At 43.8% G+C, this 21881-nt stretch overlaps 1 protein-coding gene across 2 annotated transcripts in view; it reads left to right on the plus strand.

Annotated features, from left to right (window-relative positions):
• SLC25A48 (solute carrier family 25 member 48) overlaps positions 1 to 21881 on the plus strand; it is a 198019-nt gene that overhangs the window by 40972 nt on the left and 135166 nt on the right. Inside the window, exon 1 of one of the 2 annotated variants that reach the window (XM_059174632.1) lies at positions 8174 to 8261. The exons of the other annotated variant lie outside the window; for it this stretch is intronic. The gene's annotated coding sequence lies outside the window, so the exon portion shown is untranslated. Of the gene's footprint in view, positions 1 to 8173; positions 8262 to 21881 lie in introns of those variants that run through there. 2 annotated transcript variants of the gene reach the window in all.

Raw genomic sequence — 21881 nt, forward strand, 5'->3', positions numbered from 1 at the left:
TGAGCTATTATTTTTATACTAATTCCCCTAAATTAATGCTTCAGTTTATGGGAATATTAAACAAAAATCTAAAAGATATTAGACCCAGGTAGATATTGGAATGTAATTTATTGTTTAATATGTTATGACAATTGGTAAAGAAAGGTTATTCAGTAAATAAGCTGGAACAATTCACCCGTTACCAAAAAATTTTGCCTCTCACTCTGTAGCAGTGTTTTTCAGAGTGTGGCTGCAGCCATCAGAATTTCTTGGAGCACTCTTAAAATGCAGAATTTTTTAGAGGGGAGGGGAGGGGCAGAGAGAAAAGGTGAGAGAGAATCTCCAGCAGGTTCAATGCCCAGTGTGGAAGTGTGAAAGGCCTGGAACAGGGCTCTGTTCCAGGACCCTAAGATGATCATCTGAGCTAAAATCAAAGGTCAGACACTTAACCGATTGAACCACCCATGCATTCCTTAAAATGCAAATTTTTAAGGTTTACCCTGAGCTTCACATTAAAATGTGGGAACTGCTGTCCCATACCACACATCAGAATACATTCCAGGTGAGTTACTGGGATAAATGTCAACATCACTATGTCAAACCAAAAGACAGAATAAGGAAATATTTATATCATCTTCCATATTTTCAGTTTAAGATCTTTGACAGTTCAGTAAGAAAAATAGGAGTGCACAAGAGTAAAAAGGGCAAAGGACATGAATAACCAAACCACAAAAGAAAAAGGGAAAAGGCCAATAAACATATGGAAAAATGCCAAACTTCACTAACATTCAAAAAATGCACACTTAAAACAACATCATTTTTCATATTTCAAGAGAGAAATTGTTTTAAAAGTGATAAGAAGCAGTGATGTTAAGGATGCAGTGAAATGAGCATTTTGATTTTCAGGTGAGGGTGGGGATGCTAAAGCAGTTTTCTGAAATGCTTTGTTTGGAAAGTTTGAGAAATATCTATACCTAGGGGGCCAAGCTATTCATCTTCCATGAATTTATCTTGGAGGAGAATCAGAGATTCAAATACAGACTTACATATGCAGGTATCTATCAAAGCATTATTTTAATAGAAAAAAATTGGAAACAGCTGAAATGTCCAACAATATGGTAACAGTTAACTCAATCATGGCTCATCCATGAGACAATACTCTGGTCATTAGAAATCATGTTTTTGAAGAATCCTGTCATTAAATTACCTGAGAAAATGTTTACAATGTATTAAGTAAAAACATCAGGATATTAACTGTATATAGTGTAATTCCTTTTTTTTAAATTAAAAATAATCACACACTTAGATAAAAGATGGAAAGAAGGAAAAAAGATATACCAACATTTTAATGGTACTTACATCTGGGTGGTTGGATTTGAACAATTTTTATGTTCTTTCTACTTTTCAGATTTTCCAGTTTTGTGCAATGCATACATACTTGTAATGAGAAAAATGTTAGTTGAAACATAATCAAACAGATGAGACTAGCTGAGAGATTTTGAAAGTGAGTCGTATTTTGAAAAGGAAGTAATGACCCGGTGATGGGTATTAAGGAGGGTACTGATTGCATGGAGCGCTGGGTTTTATACACAAATTAATGAATCATGGAACACCACATCAAAAACTAATGATGTACTATATGGTGACTAACAACATAATAAAAAAAAAAGGTAGAAAGAAGACGGTGGTCCTGGATTTAATAGAATGAATCAAGGAAGCAGAATGGATATATCAGAATCTGATTGTTCTGGAAAGGCAGCGTGGCATGGAGGTAGACAGGCAGGCTGGGGGCAGAGTGTGTGAGGCCCTGCAGGGTGCCACAGCTTCTCAGAAAGGCTGAACCCCCTCTGAGTAAACCCCATCCTGCAGACCACGCTGACCAGGCATGAACGAAGCCCGCACCCCTGAGCACTCACTACAGCATAGCAGGTGCCTCCAAACATGCCACTGAGGCAAAGACGTATGGGGTGTGGCTAGTTCTCTCTTTTTATTTGATTTTTTTTTTTTTTTTTTTTTTTTTTTTAAGAGAGAGAGAGTGAATGAGCACAAGAGCAGGGGAGGGCAAGGGGAAGAGACTCCAAGTTGAGTTACTGGGATAAATGTTGAGTGTGGAGGCTGATGTAGGGCTCAGTCCCACAACTCTGAGACCATGACCTGAGCCAAAACCAAGAGTCACTTAACCAACTGAGCCACTCAGGCACCCCACCCCTGCCCGCTCCTCAATTCTCCTTTTGACTCTGCTGCATTAAAAGGAAAAGATCTCTGGTATAAAGAGTTTACTCTTGAGATACCTCAGGTTGCCAATACGGTGCTGTGACTGAGCTTTCTTTCCTCTTACTCCTGTCTAGCACCCAGCCTAGTACCAGGAACTTGGCTGCTTACTGGCCAAGAACAGTGGTTGGGACATTCTGGAGACAAGTGTTTCCCCGTTGGCATGGTGCTCAAGGCCTGGGAGAGTGTAATCTCTGCTGACAACCCCAAAATGGACTATAATGTCACCTGGGGACACCAGGATGGCGGGGAAGGTTGGTCTCATGTAGGTTGGGAGGAGCAGCAGAAGGCTCCTGGGCGTTGAAGTCCTTTACACTGGGTGTCGACTCCTGCTGTGGGAATGCAAAGAAGCTGCGTGACTCTGGGTGTGACCATGTCCCTTCACTTCACTGAGGTCAGCTTCAGGCCCTCCCTTTATAAATTAAGCTCCCCATCGGTATTAAGTACCTCGAGGGGCCATGTGAGCCTTAAGTAAGCAAATGTATGCAAAGCATTTATCCCAGCCCGACACAGAAGGAGGTGTTCCATAAATCACAGTTACAATGACTTCAGCCTTTGTCTTCCCCCAGCTAGGCAGCATGTGGGTATGGTGCCAGGTGCTCACGAAATTTACCTGGCATTTGGGCAGGAAGACGTCAGGGGCTGCAGGCTGTCATTATTATTGCTGTTGCTGCTGCTGTTGTTGCTATGGCCTCTGCCCCTAGGCACTGCGTGAGCAGATGGCAAGACTCTCCAGTCCCCACCTTCAGCTAGGTCTTTGTGAGAACAGGCTTTCTACTGGTTCTCATATCTGCCGGAGCTACTTGGAGGATGGAGAGCAAGTGGGTGGGAGCTGGAGTGGGTGTGCGTATTCCCTGAAATGAGCACAAAGCCTGGCTTTGACCTCCCCGTTCCAGTGTTTGCAAACTCTGCTCACAGTAACCTCCTTAACTGGGCCCCCGGGAGCTTCTGGGCAGGGTCAGTGAGTCAGCCGAGAGCCCGGGAGCCAGGCCCAGGAGCCACTGTGCCAGCTCCCTGATCAAGTGGAGCAGAAGTGGTGACATTTCAGTCCACAGCGTCAAAAGGCAGACACAGCAAATGGGGGCCACCCCCAAGGTGGCCATGCTCGACCCGAATGGGAGACCCAAAGGTTGTCTGTTGTGTATAGACTTATGGAAATGTTAGCTGTTTGTGTTTGGCTTAGTAGATATTAGGAAAAATAAAATGCACTAAATGAGGAAAGCTCAGTTTGAATAGAAGAGGGTAATTTTAATGTTATATGAAGAAAAATACAAAATTAATAATAACACAGATAGTTAGTGGATGATGGCAAAAATTATGACCATGGTGGGGATGAGCGTTTGAGAACTGGAATTCCATGGAGTCTTTTGTCCTGTGAGTGGGCCCTTCTGGTTCATCCATTTTTATGTGTTATCTTAAATGGATAATGGCAAGGCAGGGGATCCTTTAAATTTGTCCAAACCTGGGGGAGTCTTTATCAGAAGTTACCAACTTTGTGTTTGTCTGAAGCTTGTTTGAGTCTATAGATACATGGAAAACACAGAATGCATTTTTGGCCGCTATGGTTGGCTTAGCATTTTCTTGGCTGGATCTGATAATAGAGATTTCCTTTTAGGTCTGTGGCCAACAGGTCAGATATGTGGAACAGAATTGTCCATCCAAATCAGGTGGGGAAGTGTGGCTGATATGATTAAGTGACATGGCTTTCCTTTCTGTGAACTGAATTGTGGAATCTGAGTGTGCCTGGTGGAGGGCTGGTGACACATTCCTGAGCCCTGCCCCATTGAGTTCCCTGTCCACTGGGCGTGAGGAGCCTGGGGAGGTGAGGATGAGACCAGAAGTGGTGGTTGACCTGGCCCTTGAAAGGAAGGTGGGAAGAGCCATATGGGAGGCAGAGATTCACAGGCAAAGGCTCAGAAACTGCTGGCCTAAGAAGACCCAAGCTCTGTGTTGTGAAGATTGAGGCACCATAAGAGCCAGATGAGGGGAGTGTGGTAGGGACAGCAGGAAATGAGGCTTATGGGGCTCTGTGGACTGGACCCAGGAGACTACGATTCCTTCCTGAGAGGTGAACTTGTTTATAGGGCATTACCTGGGTTCTGCTCAGGCTCCTTCTTACCCAGCTTTGGACAACTCATCCTCAGACTTGGTGGGACTTGATGAGGCCCTCCAGGCAGAACAGGGCCCCTTCCCTTCCATCTCAACCGGGGAGTTCTGTCCTAGGGCTCAGGGTTTAGTTCCGTGTCTGTGTGCATCTGTTCCCAAATGCCTAATGGCAGACTGGCATTTTAAGGCCTTTTGGGGTACTCCCAGGTGTAATAGGGGAAGAAGGCCATTAAAGGGAGGCAAGGATATGGGAGGTAAACCTCCCCAGACTCCCTGTCTTGCCTGAGCTGGCTGTGACAGCCACCTTGCAAGGAACCATCCAAGTCTCGGTCAGCCTTTACTTCCTGGGGTAGGGCAGCAGCTGGCAAACTCTGGATATGTGTCTGGTTCAGTAACACTATTCTGGCCACTGAGAAGGTGGGTCTTCCCAGGCCCCAACAATGACTTTGTCTGTATGAGCCAAACTGCCACCCCTGGCCTTCAAATTTCTAAATGCCCCATCTCTTCTGGGCTTAGCAATAGCCTCAGAGTCTCCCAACGTCAGTGACCCTAAAACCAAGGCTAAAGCTTGATGCAATTGGGGTGGAGTAGGAATAAGACTACTCAGAATTGTGAGTCTGAACTTCGGGAGCCAGGGTCTACCTGCCCTCGTTGGTCCTTTTCCATTTCTCTGATGAAAGTTTAGACAAGGTGGGTGGTAATGAGTTTATTTAACATGTCAGATTCGTGAGGCAGATCCTTGAGTATAAACAATGCTTCTAAATACCCAGCTGTTTCTCTGCAAAGTGGGATTTCTTCCATATTTTCCTGTAAACATTCATGGGCATGTGAGCTCTGCTTATGTGTCAGAGTTGGTTGTTCTCGGCATTACTGACCACTGGCTTCGAGATTCTGGAAAGCAGGCTTCCTAATTCCTCCCTCTTGTGGTTCAAACCTCTGGTGGCTCTTATCAGATTGCATTAGAGGGTGGTAGGCAAATCCATGATCTTAGAGGCATCCTGAAGCCCTGAGAGGCCAGGTCAATCATATGGTCCTGAGAGAGTTGACTTTATGGTCCCATTGGGATGGGGACTTCTTGGGAGTGGGGTGAGGGAGTTGGGCAGTTCTAAGTTCGCCCAGGCTGTTGCCAAGCTTGGTGGTTCCCTTTGCCTGCACTGCTCCACATCCTGACTAGCCAGGAAACCTGCCTGCCCGGGCTCTTTGATCAGGGGCTGATCATCCAAGGTCCAACCAGTGTCGCTCCCTGACCTGGCTGGTTGTCCTCTTGGAACAGACTTACAGAAGTATCCCCACTCATGGCCTGAATCGGCATGGCAGGGGTGGTGGTGGGAGGGACATAGAAAGGAAAACTCAGGACCATGGAAGAGGCGGGACAGATGCTTGTTATGGAAGAAGTGAAAGAAGAATGTTCTTGTACCGTGGCTTCAGATCTATTTCACCCCCTGCTCCAACTGGCATCACAGCAGCAGTCAAGGGCTTAGGTGGCATTCCTCAGGTTCCCTTACCTTCTGGTTTCAGAGGATGTTTGGCCAATGGGAGGCCCCAGTGGGAACCTGGAGGGCAAGAAATAGGCAGAAGTCAGGGTGTGTCTCTCCCTTTCTGTTCAGGGCAGTGCCTACGGCAATGGCCACATCTCCTCTAGGGTTGTATTTACCATAGACTGCGTGGCCCACTCTGCTCTCAGATCTGACTGGTGGCCTTGGCTCCTGGACTCTGGTGATACTATCTCTGTCTTGTAACCTTCCAGCAGGGTCTAGTTTTGGATGATGTCTAGGTTACCTCATTGTTCTCTGCCCTTGGCCACTCTGTAACTTGTTTCTTGTACTAAAATCCTTCTGTGAAATTACCTCCTGTTTTTTAACTGGGCCTGGATGATCAAGGACTGTCTGTTCCTCTTCCTCATCACTTACTCTTCCTTCCTATCTCCTGCCAGCTCCATTTTGCTGAGGAAAGAAGTGATGTCACATGGGACAGGGGAATGTCATCTGCCCTATGCCTTCCTTTTGCCACTCTTGTCATGGAGAGACCTAAAAAGTTATTCCTTTGCCCATCTTCTTCCTCTAAAATGTATGGAGAACTTTTTACAGCAAGAAGACTCTATGCTGATGTTGGGGGTGGGAGCTGGGACCAGAAATGAAGAGGCAGGCCTCCCTGCCAGGAGCCTGCTACATACTGAGAATGTAGGGGCTTGCACACAAGTAAGGGTAACATGGAGCACCACCCAAGGAGGGAAGTACAGGGAAGTCTGGAGCATAAGAACCTTCCTTTGGCATATGGAATCAGGGAGGGCTTTCAAGAGGAGGTGGTATTTGGCTGGGTTTTGAAGGATGGGTAGGATGTGCAGAGATGACTATAGGGAGATACCCAGAGGTTAAAGGTGGAGTCTAAGGTTTTTAATTCCTCTAAATAACTGCAAAGCCCTCAACAGCTTGTCTGTGTCTTAGTGAAGACTCTTAAACCCTTTCCATGGAGGTAGTGCCACCACAAAGGGTTGATTCACACCCAGAGGAGCTTGAAGACAATCTCTAATATGTTTTAGGCAAGTTTAGAATTCCAAAGGTGGCTCTTTAGGGCTCGGTTGTCTTCTGTTGGAGAAGCTCACTTGGTATTCACTTTGCTTTCCATATATCTGCTTAGAGAGAGATTGAGGTAAATTGTTGGAGGGGAGAAGAGTGGAAGAGGAATAAAATGAGGTTTGGGCCCCAGAGATAGCCTGGGAAGAGCATCCCAGTGGGTCTGGACTATCTTAAGGCAATCTGAGGATACTGGGACCAAAGGAAGGTGAGATTGGGCAGATTTAAATCAGTCGGTGGTTGACAGTCCCTTCTGTGGTCTGGGGTGTTGCAGGAGACCTGTCTCACTGTTCCCAGGGTTATGGCAGAGAAGAAGCTGGTGCATGGACAGAGGAAAACAGAACCTCCCTCCCTCTTTCACTACAGCCCTCCCTCCCTCTCTCCTACTTTGGAGGGATGTCAGAGGTGTCATTACTGAGATAGAGGGTAGGTTTTGAAATATATCATGGATTTAATAATGGAGATTTGTGGGATTTCATCTTGCATGTCTCAGCCCCCCGAGGCCATCCCATGTCCAGATGAGCATATGTGTGAAGACAAGGATATATGTCTGCAGGCTGGGGCCAGGAAGCTGCAGCTGGTGCTAGGTTAATTTCCAAAATTAGGCTGTGGTCTCTTTTCATAAAGTCCCCAACAATTATAACAGCCGTTAAACTATGACTTTCTAAGGGGGGAAGTTTTATTATGTTATGTTTCCATTTCTGCCTTGTGGACTATTGCACAGAAATTCAACTTTGGAATGAATCTAAAGGGACATCCAATACCAGAATCCCTGGTGTTGTAGCCTCTTTAAAGCAGCCCTACTTAAAACAAAACAAAACAAAACAACAACAAATAACAACAACAAAACTTCCTAGCCTTTGGAATCATAGCCAAACACCTGTGTTGGACTCCAACTGCATAAAACAGGCACGGAATGCCAGGAATGCAGCACCTGTGGATAAGCTATTGACTCAGAGGCCAGTGTGGTCTCTGAAGACAAGGACTCTCCAGTGCCCCTCTCCCCTACTGCCCCTGGGGGACAGCTCTGTACAAAGAAAGGGGCTTAGTGTTGTGGAAAGATCTGGGGCTTTGGCATCACATCGTTTTGACTTCTAATACCAAGGGACACTGGACAGTGAAGGGTGGAAAGTGAGGAAGTAAGATCGGGAAGGGAAAGAAGCCAGTAGAGGGTCTAATGGGTTACTCTGTGAGTGACTTAGAGTACATCAGACTCGGGAGCTCTGGGAGACAGTGCAGAATGTGTCCAGAATTATCACAACCAAGGAATGAGAGGGCTGGATACTGGTCCTACAAATCCCATCCACCAGGGGTTGAGGCCGGTGGTGAGTAGTGTTGACTCCCTAGCACTCAGGCTTGCTCTGTGCACGGTCTCAGCAGACTCTGTTGGCTGGAGAAAGCCCTAGGACAAAAACTTTCGGGACCCTGTGTGTGGAAGCCATACAGTTGGCATGCATTATAATGATGGAGAGGGTAAGGGCAAGGCATCAGCAGCGACTGCGCAGGTACCCAGACTCACAGATTCCTGATCTGGTCATTTCATCTCTGTGACCCTGCTGGGAACCCAGTAGGTGATCCTCTCCCTGGGAGCGGGGGGTGGGGGAGGGTGGGAGGGTGGAGGGGTGGGGGGGTGGGGGGGGGCGGGGGCGGGGAGGTGTTTATTCTTACCTAGGACTTGGAAAGTATCATGCTTGATGAAGGAAAGAATGTTAGGGTTTGAAGACGATGGCCAAGAAAGAATTGTTGAGACATCTTTGTTGCAAAACGTGGTTTTATTAAAGCATGGGGACAGGACCCATGGGCAGAAAGAGCTGCACCAGGGTTGTGAGGAGTGTCCCATTTTACACTTTCGATTTGGGAGGAGATTAGGGATAGCTAAAGACTCTAAGGAATTTGGAAACAAGGTTTCCAGGACCTTGAGGGGGCTAGTTATTGTTAGGAAAAAAATCATTTATTACTATCTAATAAAACCTTAGTCATGACCTTTCGGATGTATATCAGTGGGTCATATGCTTGGGACGGTGATTGCCAACACATATCTTGGGGGGGGATTAGAGATAAAGGAAATTTCTAAAGAAATTTTTATATGTTAGAGTAAACCTACAGGATCCTGGTGGTGGAGGCTGTGGAGGAGATTAGGCTAGGATTGTCTTTTGCCTTTAACAAAGTATGAACATGGAGGCAGTTGAGTCCCTAGAGGAATGTCACACTGCCTGTTTCAAGGACTTGTTAATGGGCTGTAGGTAGTAAGGCAATTTAGTAATTTTTCTCCTGCCTTTGTTTCCCACATCAGTGCTTATGCCAGGAACTGAATGACTAGGGTAGAATGTGGCAGGTTTCTGAGAGTTTGGGGTGGGCAGGCCCCAGTCACCTTTCTGCAGTGATCTTCCCGCCAATGAGGAGCCTGTCTGGAGTGGGCAGTGCTCTTGTGTTCGGCCAGCTCTCTCAGATTTAAAGGCATGCGCCTTCTCCCATTTCTGCTGTAGTCCTATGAGGCCTCCTGGGACGCTTTCTTCTGTGCCTCTTTCTTCTCTTCTCTTTTCTTTCTTTTCTTTTCTTTTTTTTTTTTTTTAGATTTAATTTTTTTGAAAGATTTTATTGACAGAGAGATACAGTGAGAGAGGGCACACAAGCAGGGGCAGAGGGAAAGGGAGAAGCAGGCTCCCCACTGAGCAGGGAGCCCAATGCAAGGCTCGATCCCAGGACCCTGGGATCATGACCTGAGCTGAAGGCAGATGCTTAACAACTCAACCACCCAGGCATCCTGTTCTGTGCCTCTTTCTAATGAAAAATCTCTTCCACAGCCCTGAGAATGGAGCACCTGGCCCCACAGGAAAGTTTGGAGAATGTTGTTGCAGCCTTGTTCCTCATCATGGGGATGGTGAGACCAAGGCTCTGGTGTAGATCGGGCAAAGCCTTGACTTGAGTGTCCTGGTCCAGGGTTCTCAGGATGGAGTTCTAGACATTAAACATTTCTCCCTTCTGGATTGAGGGTAGATGGGAATGGCTGAGTGCCATTCTCATGCAACAATGTTGGGAGCTGGGCCTGACCAAAGGAGGCAGCACCACTTCTGCCCTCCTGCTATCTATCCCCAGAGGATGGCCAGGATAGACGATAGGGCCTGTGGAAGGATCCTGAACACTTCCCTTCCTCACTGACCCTGGAGTTTGGCATGAAGCCTCTAATTAGAAGCATGTGTGTCTTTCATTTGGCAAAATGGACAGTTTTGTGGGTGGATGATCAATGATCCATGCAGAGTGTAGGGTTCTCTAGGTGGAATTTGGGGCATGCTTTGGTTAGGAGAGTGGAGAATGGAAGAGGAGGGAGGAAAATAGACTGAAGAGTCTTGACTTCCTTGTGGTGGGGTTTCCTTTCATGGGCTGATGAGTTTCCTGGGAAGTGGGCTCAGGTCATGCTATGAGTTTTGTGTCCAAAGTATGGAGATGGAGCCATGCCTTGTGCCTTCGAGGTGCTTGCAGCCTCTCATCTCTGCATGTCTCCTATCTGTTTTGCAGCTCAAGAAAGGCTCTGTGCAACTGGCACTTGAGGGGTTCTCATTTTAGAAAGATTTCAGGCTAACTTAATGCTCCAGGAGACCAAATTCAAAGGTAAAAACTCCAGGGTGACCCAGGAAATGCCTGATTTTCCAGAACTAATCTGTCCTCCTTGACTTATCTCCTCACCTTTCCCCACATCAGCACAGCCGTCAAAGTCATTCTCATGTTGTGCAAAATAACAGCCGTAATCACAGATGAATGATACGGGTCTACTCTGGAGAGGAGACTCTGTTTGGAGGATGAGTCATTTAAAACATCTTGCGAGGTTGCTCTGCACTTTATCCCCCATACGAAGAACAGCCATAGGATTTAAACAGCTTCTCAATCCAATCATTAGTGTTGATTTTAAATGGCGTTACTTCTCATAGGATATTTTTGCTCTTTATCTAAACCACTGTTTGAAGTCAGACCCAGGGAAGGGAGAAGTCTTTGAGACCATGCCAGCCTTCTCCATGCTGTGATTTAGATGCCCTCTGCCTAGAAACAAGGGCCTACGTGTTGTGTTTCTTAAGATCCCCTCTACCTGTGTGGTTCTTGTCCCTCGAGGGTTAGGATGAAAGACTAACCTGAGTGTGACATGTCTTGTGGCTGGATAGGTTCTCCTAGCATCCTCTGGAGGCCTGGCCCATAGGGACATCACGAGTTAATACGGTGACCAGGTCACAGAAGGCCTTGCGTGCCATACTGTAATGTGTAGGCATTGTCCTCAGGGCCTTGGGGAGCCGCTAAAAGGTTTCTACAACAAAGTGGCAAGGAAGCTTAGTGCCATAGAAGGATGGTTCAGGTTTCCATGTGATGGATGGATGACACAAGAGAACCTAGGGCCACCGAGACTTTGTGAGAGGCAGGTGTGTGCCCAGGTGAGAGAAGACCTGGTGGTTTAAACTCAAGCAGGGGTGGAAGGAGTGCAAAAGAGAGGCACATTCGAGAATATCTAAGAGATAAAACTTAAAATCCATCAAGATGGACTGTGAAGTACCGAAGGAGGAAAAGTCTAGTTCCTACCCTGGAAATAGTGATGTACAAAGTCAGGGTTGACTTTGGCCCCTCATTCTTGGGAGCGTGTTACTGAACACAAGGTCTCTAAGCCACTGGGAGGGAAACCTTGTGAAAAAACAGAGAGAAGAGCCCGAGCAGAAAGAGTAGTGGGAAGGAAGTTCAAACCAATATTTTGAACTATTTTTTTTAAATCATCATTTCCCAGACAATGTCATTATCCTAATTTGAAAGAGAGCGATTCAATTCATTTTCTATTTGTGGTTGCCAGCCACATGAATACTTGATGGTTTTGGATTACAAAGCTTCCAGCGGCGGCTCTCATGTGGTCAATAGAATGGAGGGCAAGGAGAGGCCCGCGTCGAGGTAGTGATAGGCTGTGTACCTCCTCATGTGTCTCCTTCTTCAATAGCATCTATTTTGAGCTGAGTTCTTTCTGAAGCTTTGGCAGGGTGAGGAAAATGAGCATTCTTCCTGCTTCCAGGACAGGCTGTCAGACTTCTGGAAATGATCTGTTGTGACAAATGGCAATGGCTTCAGGTTATGTGGGAGGACTGCAGCCCTCAGATCGGTAATTATCTCTGCGGTTTAATGGTGATTGCAAGGGGATGGGGGAGCTGATCCGAGTAATGGGAACATGACAGACTAGATGAAGTGATGTTTTTGTTCTGCGCGCTGTTGTTTAGATTTCTTGTAAGACAGTGGGTTGTATTAATCAGACACATGCCTACCATAAGAAAGATAAGTAGTCTGGAAGAACTTGGAGACGTGGCAAAACTCATCACGGACATTGCTATGGACCGAATTGTGCACCCCTCAAATTCATAATCCCCCAGTGTGACTGTGCTTGGAGATAGGGCTTTTAGGCAGAGGTAAGGTTAAGGTTAAATCAGGTCATAAGGGAGGAGTCCTATTCTGATAGGATTGTTGGCCTTAAAAGAAGAGAACGAGGGAGAAAGAGAGATCCCTCCACACACACACGCACACACACACTAAGGAAAGGCCATGTGAGGACACAGCAAGAAGGGGGCCACCTGCAAGCCAGGAAGGGGGCTCTCACCAGAACCTGACCGTGCTGGCACCCTGATCTTCAACTTCTAGCCTCCAGAACTGTGAGAAAATAAATTTCTATTGCTTAAATCACCCAGTCTGTGGTGTTTTATTATGGCAGCCCAAGCAGACTAAGACAGACAGGTAGATGTGAGGATGATTCAATTATAGTATTTATTTGAACAAAACAAATCCACTCTCATGGTTCTAAGTTTGGAATCAGTAATAAACACTGATTCTTCTGGATTTAGATTTTTGTACAATGAAGTAGCAAATATCTTGCTCAGTTTTAGAATTTGCATAAACATTATGAGCTCTAAAAAAAAATTTTAACTTAATTTAAGTCTGAAGTTGGCAAACGGCTGACATGTTCCCCAGATGACTTCTGAATTCTTTCAGAGAAAGTAAATCCATTTCTCCCCAAGTTTGAGTTCTTTTCTGAGACTAAGTTAGAATTGGGGAAGGCCAGGTTCTTCATGCTATTTTTGTTTCTGTTCTGTGGGGGTACTGTGCCCAGAACTGTCTTTTAGTCAGTCCAGTTTTCTCCAAGAACACGGTAGGAAGGCAGGGCCAGCTCTGTGTCACCTGGTCATGAGGCAGTGCTGGGTGTGCTTAGCCTGTGGGCTCTGCTGCTTCCTCATTAGGGAAGTGGCTGCCATTTCTGTCACTCTGTGGGGAGGCATTGCTGGCATGGAGTCCATTCTGCAACCCAGTGTACATGCAAAGGCAAAAAACAAGAGAAACAATAAAAAGAGGGAGAGAGAAAATATCTTCTAGAGCTGATCTATGATCCAGTGATTGGAAAGCCTAGCCAATGACCAATAATCATGGAACCTTGAGACCCCTGACATTGAGCTAGACACTATAGAAGGACGCTAGAGAAAGAAGAAGTTTGGGTCCTGGCCTCAAGGAGCTCATGGTCTCCTTGAAAAAACAAGACCCATAGGAAATCAAGACAAATCCAAGTAGGGGTCTTCACAGGATGACTTCCACTGGGGGAGTTTCTGAGAAGGGAAAGGAATGATTTGGGGTTAAGCCCTGGGTTTTTGTGGTATGCCTGAAACCTAGGGTCTGAGAAGTCCTTCTGGAGGAGATGCACTTGTTCCAGTCCTCAGAGAGAGATGAAGTCTGAGAGGCCCAAGGCAGAAAATGGTTGTTAGTTTGCTCACTCAGAGAATACTTTTTAAGTGCTTACTGCCTGTCAGGCCAGGGCCGTGTCGTGAAAAGGAGAAAACAAGTAGCCACATGTGCATGGGGGATCTTTCTAGGTCTGTTGTGGCTTTGAGGATCAAGAGAGCTGAAGCCAGATGAATTCCTTATTCACGGGAGGAAGCCAAGTGTCCCCATGCATTGAGTGCTGCCATTGTTGCAGCTTTGCTTTGGGACAACTGCTAATTACCTTCATCTGTGTCTCCTGTGACTCCAGTACCCACAGGCCCTCCCATTAGCCCCATGTGACTCTTGACCTCATGAGGATGAGATCCGTGGGGTAGATCTCAGAAACCACATGCTGTCTGCAAGAAAATGCTAGTGGCCCTGCCCTGCAGCCTCTGCTTGTTCACGAGCATGTGGAGTCCAGGGCTGCTCCGCGTCTGCAGCAGAGCTTGGGGAAAGCTCTCATGCCACAGACAGGAAATTATTCCCAGCAATGTGCCAACTCAGGGCTCTGAGCAGGACTGCCTTTCAGGGGCTGAATCTGTACGTACTGAGCCAGGGTCTGGTGGTGTTGGTGTTGGGGAGCCAGATCTCTGGCCAAGTCCATACGAGTTTAAACAGGTGAGATAAGCAGGCCTGGGAACCTTGGTGGTGGGGCCAGCAACAATGACAGCCATCCAAGGCATGAGGTTCTCCAGAGAGGGCAAGAGATGTATCAAATAACTTGGTGCTGGTAGAGGCCTGAAAGGTTATCTTGCCAACCTTGTTTCAGTGCAGGATCTCATGTATAAATGTCCTCAATATCAGTCATTGAATCTTTAATCAGTGCTATGCTGGTAGATGCCTAACAGCTGGCTCTCTGGGGAAAATTTAAAGGTGTTTGTTTGTAATTAATAGTTTCCATGGTGTAAATACTCCCACCATGGCTGATTTCAAGCTATCACTACAACATCTTTGAACACAACCCTGGGAAGATACTAACAGCCAGCTCTCTCCAGGAAGTACAAGTCAGATGCTGCACACCATTGCCTTTAGTAAAATACCTCTAGTGATAGGAAATTCATTACCCTTGATGTTGCTCATTCCATTCTTCCTTTCATGTCTTGGGTCTTTCAGATTTCATCCTCTGGATTTAAGAAGCAGACTGCATTTTAGGACTAGAGGTTCTAATAAAAAGAGTAATTATTACTCACTGGTCTTGAATAATGACCTTCTGCTGACCTCCTAATCGTCCCCTTACAGGTTACCTCATATCTAGCATGTTATGTTTCTAACTAATTTCATTCAACAAACACAATAGAGAATCTACTTGGTAACGAGTCTTGTGACGGGCACTGTGCGGAAGTAATGAGTGAGACACAGACTCTTCCTGAGGGGCTAAGTGTTCAGTGAGGGGGAGAGACAAGCCAATCTGAAGTGCTTTGTTTTATGATGAGGGGTGGGAATGTGCTCTGGGGCTTTCTGTTATGGAAAGGTCACTTTTGACTCTATGGTCATAGAAGATGACCTTGAAGTCTCAGTGGCAGTCATCTGTAAATCGCTATAGTGCTTGTGGTGTGCCGTTTCTGGCATCTATGCTGTGGAAAGGGACCAGTTAGCATGGCTAACTTCTTAGGGCAGAGACCACTTTCCACAGAAAGTTCTGGGCAGCTTCTGTCACACTCATGTCTGTAGGAAGCTGCCCACGTTTCAGTGATAGGAGATTTAACAGCGCCATTGTTAATCTGATTAAGAGCTCAGCGTGTGAAATGGAACGAGCCCTTAGTTCTTGTACTAGAAACATCCTCTGTAGCAACTGCACACACAGTAGCCACAGTCTTTAGATGTTGGACTCTGGTGCCAATTTTTAACTTTCATTACTCCTAAGGTTGAGCAATACCACTTTCACAAACCGGGAAACATGTGGGCTGTTACTAGTCAAGCCAGACCGTGTTGTACATCTCTGCTGAAGTGTGGTCTGCTTCCCATGGGACTGAGGAAGAATTTTCCAAGTTCTGTACTGCCTCAGTGTAGAGAGAAAGAGAGTGAGGAAGAGTGAACATCCATTAGGAGTTGGAGTGAAAAATAGAGATGACCTTTAAAAAGTCAGCCCCTTTTAACAAACACAGTTACTCCTGGCATCTGTGTTGACTGGCATTTGTTTAACAATTGTGTGTGGATTTGGAGCTGATGCAGGGTGAGTTGAACTGATCCCATCCCTGACCTTCAGAATCTGTAATTTATCATCAATGGGGTCAACCCAAATAACCAAGTAAACTTCCTATCACATGCTGGCTATGAACTGGCAAAATAACCAATACAACCCAAATGTTGGCTTAGTTCTGCCCATGTGAAACCCTCCTGTTGGAGTTGAAGCAGCAAAGAAAGCAATTTGAAGTAGATGCTGCAGGATTCCCAGGACTTCCAGATGAATTCATGGTCTCCCTCTCGCTCTCCCCCTCCCTCCCTCTTCCCTTCTCTCCTCCCACTCCCCCCCTACTGACCCCTCCTGCCGCTTCGTGAAAAGGAAAACTTACCAAGCACACAGGGACCCAAAGAAGAGCAGGATGTTACCAACTTAGAAGCTCGAGCCTCTGCAACAATTTTGGGGCAGTTGGGTGAAAAATTTTTGAGAAGTTCTTTTAATCATGGTCCCCAACTCATTTTTTTTTTTTTTTTTTTTTTTTTACGCTAAAGGTCAGGTTAAGGAGTACAGCAATTTTATTTAATCCAGGAGGAGTCTCTCTTGGCAGAAGTGTTTTTTCATCACGGGTTTCTCCATCAGGAGAGAAATGTGAGTGCTGAAAAGTCTGGTATGCAGCAAAGCAAAGAGAATTCCTTTCATAAGCAACAGAAATGGCAGTTATGAAGTGGGTTGGAAGTCTCAGCTCCCTATTCTTGGTTAAAGCAGCATCCTCAACCTCCTGTCAATTTTAGAGAAGCCATTTGTGGCTCCCTTTGGAACAGTTTAGGCCACAATGACAGGGACTGCTGAGAATATTTCGACTGTATTTGTTTTTGTAAGAAAGGACCTTGATTTCTAGTTCCAGAAAAGTCTAAATCTACATAAAGAGTGAATATATTTTTCATCACTTGCTCCATTTCATCAATTTGAAGATGCAGATTTTCTCTGTTTTTCATATTTTAACATCTCTATAATTCATGGGGTGGTACGGTTCCTGCTGGCCAGGGAGCAGTCATGACATGTCACCATCTGTGCATGTGAAAACTTGGTCTTAACTGTTCATATTTTCACTTCAGTGAGTTTGGAAGTTATATACATTTTGGTGCTGTGTATGTTAAGTCTCCCTGACATTTAGAATTGTTTTTTAAAAAGATTACATTATGCTTTGGTATTGAAACAAACACAAAAGAGCAGAGGTATTTAAAATCACTATTAAGTGGAGCAAATATCAGTCATTGCAGAAATGACCAAAATTCCTTATTTCTTGCAGAACAGCAACCAAGTACTTTACAAAAATACTTCTTAAGCTTTTAATGTGCATACAAATTGTCTGAGAATCTTGTTAAGAGTATTTGGGAGATCTAGGGTGGAGCTCGAGGGTCTTCTTTTGTAGCTAGCATCCAGGTGATGTTATTAGTACAGGCCCAGACCATACACTGAGTAATAAGGCTTTACCGAAGCTATAAAGGAAACTAATTATAAATACATGAAGCTGTGCTCATTTTGTTAGTGAACTGTATACAATGGATTGTATATCTCTTGATGAGTCATACTATTAAAGACATGATAAATACCAAATCCCCAGGCATAGGATGAAAGAAATTCTAGAACCATAATGGTGCATCTGATTTCTTGTGTCCCAGAAGGCTGTTGATGAAGGATCATGTCATAGTTTAAGTAAGGTACCCAAAATAGTAAGTCTTATAATCAAATGGTCTTAGATTTCATGAAATACAGTGATGTGCACACATCTTTATCCTTATATAAATCATGAAGCACTTGGTTTCAATTCTAAGTACTCTATGGATTCTTTTTCTGCATCTTGTCAAGGTATTAGTATGACATGGTATTAGGCTCAGAATGGTATTAGGCTCAGAAAACAAAAACACAATAAGACAGGGGCACCTGGGTGGCTCAGTTGGTTAAGTGTCCAACTCTTGATTTCAGCTTAGGTCATGATCTCTGAGTTGTGAGGTCAAGCCCTTGCTTAAGATCTCCCCCCCCCCCCGAAAAAGAACACAACAAAACAGAAGAACACAATCTTAAACATAAATGACTTCAGTTTCTTTCAAATTTCTGCCCTCTTTTCAATCTACCCCCTTCTAACAAAAAGGATAAGATGCTACAAGCTGGCTAGGCAGAGAGGTAAAGGACCTTAAGTAGCATCCAGTTTCATAGCAAAGCTGTCTGATCAAATAACCAGATAGATTAGGAAAATGTGGGACCAATAAATAATGTTTAGGTACCAACCGGTGTGAATAGCCCATTTAATATGGTACTTCAAACAAAAGTTATTCAGCAAGGCCTGGGCTCTTAACTACCAACTTTGTCTTTATAGATCCTAAGAGCACCAGAAGAAAGATACTTTTGTGTTTCAAGGGCTATAGTATAGTCAGGTAGATGCCAAACAATGAGAATTCCTAGTCTCATAGCTCTCCAGCTCTCTGTGATATTCAGAAGGTTTAATATTCTACAGACATCTATCACCAGCTTTTTTTTTTTTTTTCTGAATAAAGCATAGCAAATTAAAGTAGATTGATGAGGCAAAAATCAGAGTTTGGAGATACAGTGGGGCAGGGTTTTGGAGGGGAGAAAACTGCAAGGTTGGAGTGAATATAATGAGCTCTTCAAATGTTCAGTTATTACCCTGGAAAGATCATATTTTAGGAATAAGGATTACTCCCTAGATTGAGGACCATACCTTGAGATTAAGGAAAAACAAACAAACACACAAAGGCAAAACTGGACCGTTCCCAGCAAAGAATAAAACATTATTTAACTGTTCCATAACAACAGCAATACGCTTTAAAGAAAGAAGACATTATTCAGGACTTTATCAGGCACCATTGACAGTGTTAGGAATACAAGAAAAAAATTACTGGATGTACTAAGAAGCAATAAAATGTGACTACTAGTTAAGGAAAAAAAATAAAGACCATAAGATGACCCAGATGACTGAAATGATAGAGAAGGGTCTCTGAAAAAAAAAAAGTAGAAATCAGTATTAGTAAAATATCTAGGAAATCCCAAACAATACTTTTCCAAGTGTGTTCTAAAAGATAGTTTTGAATGGAGTTTCAAAATGAAATCTCCAGGGAAATTAGAAATATTTTTTTTGGAGATTAAGAATATTTGAAATGATAATGAAAACACCATACGGTTAATGCACTAGAGAAAAAATTATACCTTTAAATGTTTAAAGTAGAAAAGTTTAAAATCAGTGATTAAAATTTCCACCTCAAGAAGCTGGAGGAAAAGATGAGCAATTTAAACACAGAGTAAATAAAAGGAAAGAAATTTTAAATGTAAAAAAAGTGGGGTACCTGGGTGGCTCAGTCAGTTAAGCATTTATCTTCATCCCAGGTTATGAACTTGGGGTGCTGGCATCAAGCCCCAGATCAGGCTCCCTGCTCAGTGGGGAGCCTGCTGCTCTCTCTCTCCTTCTGCCTCTTCCCCAGCTTGTGCTCACTCTCTCGTGCTCTTCCTCTCTTTCTCTCTCAAATAAATAAAATCCTTAAAAAAAGGTAAAAAAAAAATCAATGCAATAGAAAACATAATAACTAACAGAAAATTAACAAAGCTCAAAGTTGGCTCTGTAAAAAGATTTTTAAATGTGATAAACTCCTTAAAAGATTGACTAAGGTAAAAAGAGAAGACCCAAGTTACCACTATCAGGAATGAAAGAGGTTCCCCTATGCGTCCTACATTTATTAAAAGGATAACAAGGGAACATAATGAAGAACTTTATGCCAATGTCAGTGTAGATATAATGTACTGATTTCTTATAAAACACAACTTACTAAAATGGACCAAAAAAGAAATAGAAAATCTGAACAGTTTTATATCCATTAAAGAAGTGAAATTCATAATAAAAAACCTTTCTGTTACCAAAACTGCAGGCCCAGATTTTCATAGATGAATTCAATCAAACATTCAACAAAGATGTGATACTGGTATAACACTATTTCAGCAAATAGGGAAGGAAGTATTTCCAACTTATTTTATAAAGTCAACATAACTTTGGTACTAAAATATGACAATATCATGAAAGAGGAAACCTAAAGAGTAGTATTTTCCTGAAAGTAGCCAAACAGAAAAAAGTCTTAACAAAATATGAGGAAATTGAATCCAGAAATATATATAAAGTATTGTACATTATGACCAATTGAGATTTATTTCAGGGATATAAGCTCAATTTAACATTTAGAAATTGATTATCATAACTCAGTATATTAAAAGAGCAAAGGAGAAAAACCATATGATTATTTCAATAAATGTAGCAAGAGCATTTGACAAAAGTTCAACACCCAATTTAATCAAACTTTTTAGGAAACTAGAAATAGAAGGGAACTTTCTCAACCTGATAAACAGCATCTGTGAAAAACCTATAGCTAACATTATATTCTCTCATTAAAGACCAAATACTTTTCTCTTAAAGTCAGGAACAAGACAGGGATATCCGTTCTCACCACTTCTATTCAACATTGTACTGGAGCTTCTAGCCAGTGAGATAATGCAAGAAGAAAAAAAAAATGAAAGGCATACATACAAGTTTAAAAAAAAAGAATAGAATAATCTTTATTTACAAGCGACATGATCTTGTATGTAGAAAACCCTAAAGAACCTATGGGGGAAACATACAAGAGTTAAGAAATGATTCTGTCAAAATAATGGGGCACAAGGTCAATACATACAATCAACTGATAAGAAGCTTGGTCTGAAATCTGTTGAAAATGATACGTCAAATTGGCAGCTGAATCTAAGATCTAGGATTCAAGGAAGAAGCCTGTCATGGATATATAAATTTAGAACCATTTTATAAGACATTTAAGACATTTGGATGAATGATAGAAAAAAATAAAGAGGGAAGAAGAAAAGTCCAAGGACTGTGGGTCCTTTGTAAGGGAGCTTTGCTGTTTCACATACTTGCTCCTGCTCTGAGTCTTGACTGTGAGGTGAGGAGCATATGGGGCTTCTTCTGGGCGAGAGTCAGTAAAAGCAATATTTCCCCCAAGCCACTTTCATTTGAACAATGGTAGGCTCCCCAGGGGTGTTGGAACTCTGTTGCCCACACATAGTTTTCCATTAGTACCAACTGACTCTCTAGTTGGTATTTGGGATGACCTCACTGATAAGCCCTAGGACATGCAGAGGCTTATGCCCACAGAGCATTGGTCCTTTCTGGGTTGGAAGAGGGGTTATCTGAACCATTAAGAGTATGAATCTTCTTTCCATTGATTGCCCAAGAGAAGGCATTTCTGTGATAAAGTGCAGGGCTATTTCTTCTTTGGGCTTTTTATGCCTTGGCATCTCATTGAGTCCATGTGCAGTGTTTGGCTCTGGGGCTCTGTAGAGACAGGAATGCATCACCGTCATCTCCAGGCTCAGAGCTCTCGTGTTGATGTCTCACTTCTGTTCCACCCCCAGATCTGGGAAGATGAAAACTCTGGGCATTTCACATGGCTTCAGGCTACTGATGTCTATAAAATATGGAGCCAGATGGATTCACATTTTTTTGTAAAGACAAAACATAACTTGTCTCTGCTAAGATCTTATCTATTTAATGAGCAGAGGCAGTATAATTAAAGCCTCTCTTCATTGCATTAGATGTGCCGAACCTACTGGAAAGTTTGCTTAGTTTTCGTAAATCAAATTGATTTGGACTTTCACACACTTAGGGGCTAGTTTTGACATCCATTAATAGATACTGTCACAGTGGCTTTTATTTTCTCTTCTCATGGGCAAGTGCCTTTGTTTAGAGGGAAACCTTTCTGGCCAGATGGCCATTCTCAAGGCAAAGGCATGGGATGAAGGAATGTTGCTCTCAAGCAGGAGGTTTGAGAGGTAGCAGGGCTCTCAGAGTGAGCCCTATGGCATGGAGCAACTTCTCCTGATATTGGAGAACCCAAGAATAACTAGTGTTAGGCAGTCCCTGATCAGCAAGCAGGGCCAAACCATTTAGGGTGACTTTCTTGGCTCTGCTGCCTGTAAGAGGCTTTCAGCATGGTTCTCCAGAATGCCTGATGGAA

Source organism: Mustela lutreola, chromosome 5 (assembly GCF_030435805.1).
Source record: "Mustela lutreola isolate mMusLut2 chromosome 5, mMusLut2.pri, whole genome shotgun sequence".
NCBI lineage: Eukaryota > Metazoa > Chordata > Mammalia > Carnivora > Mustelidae > Mustela > Mustela lutreola.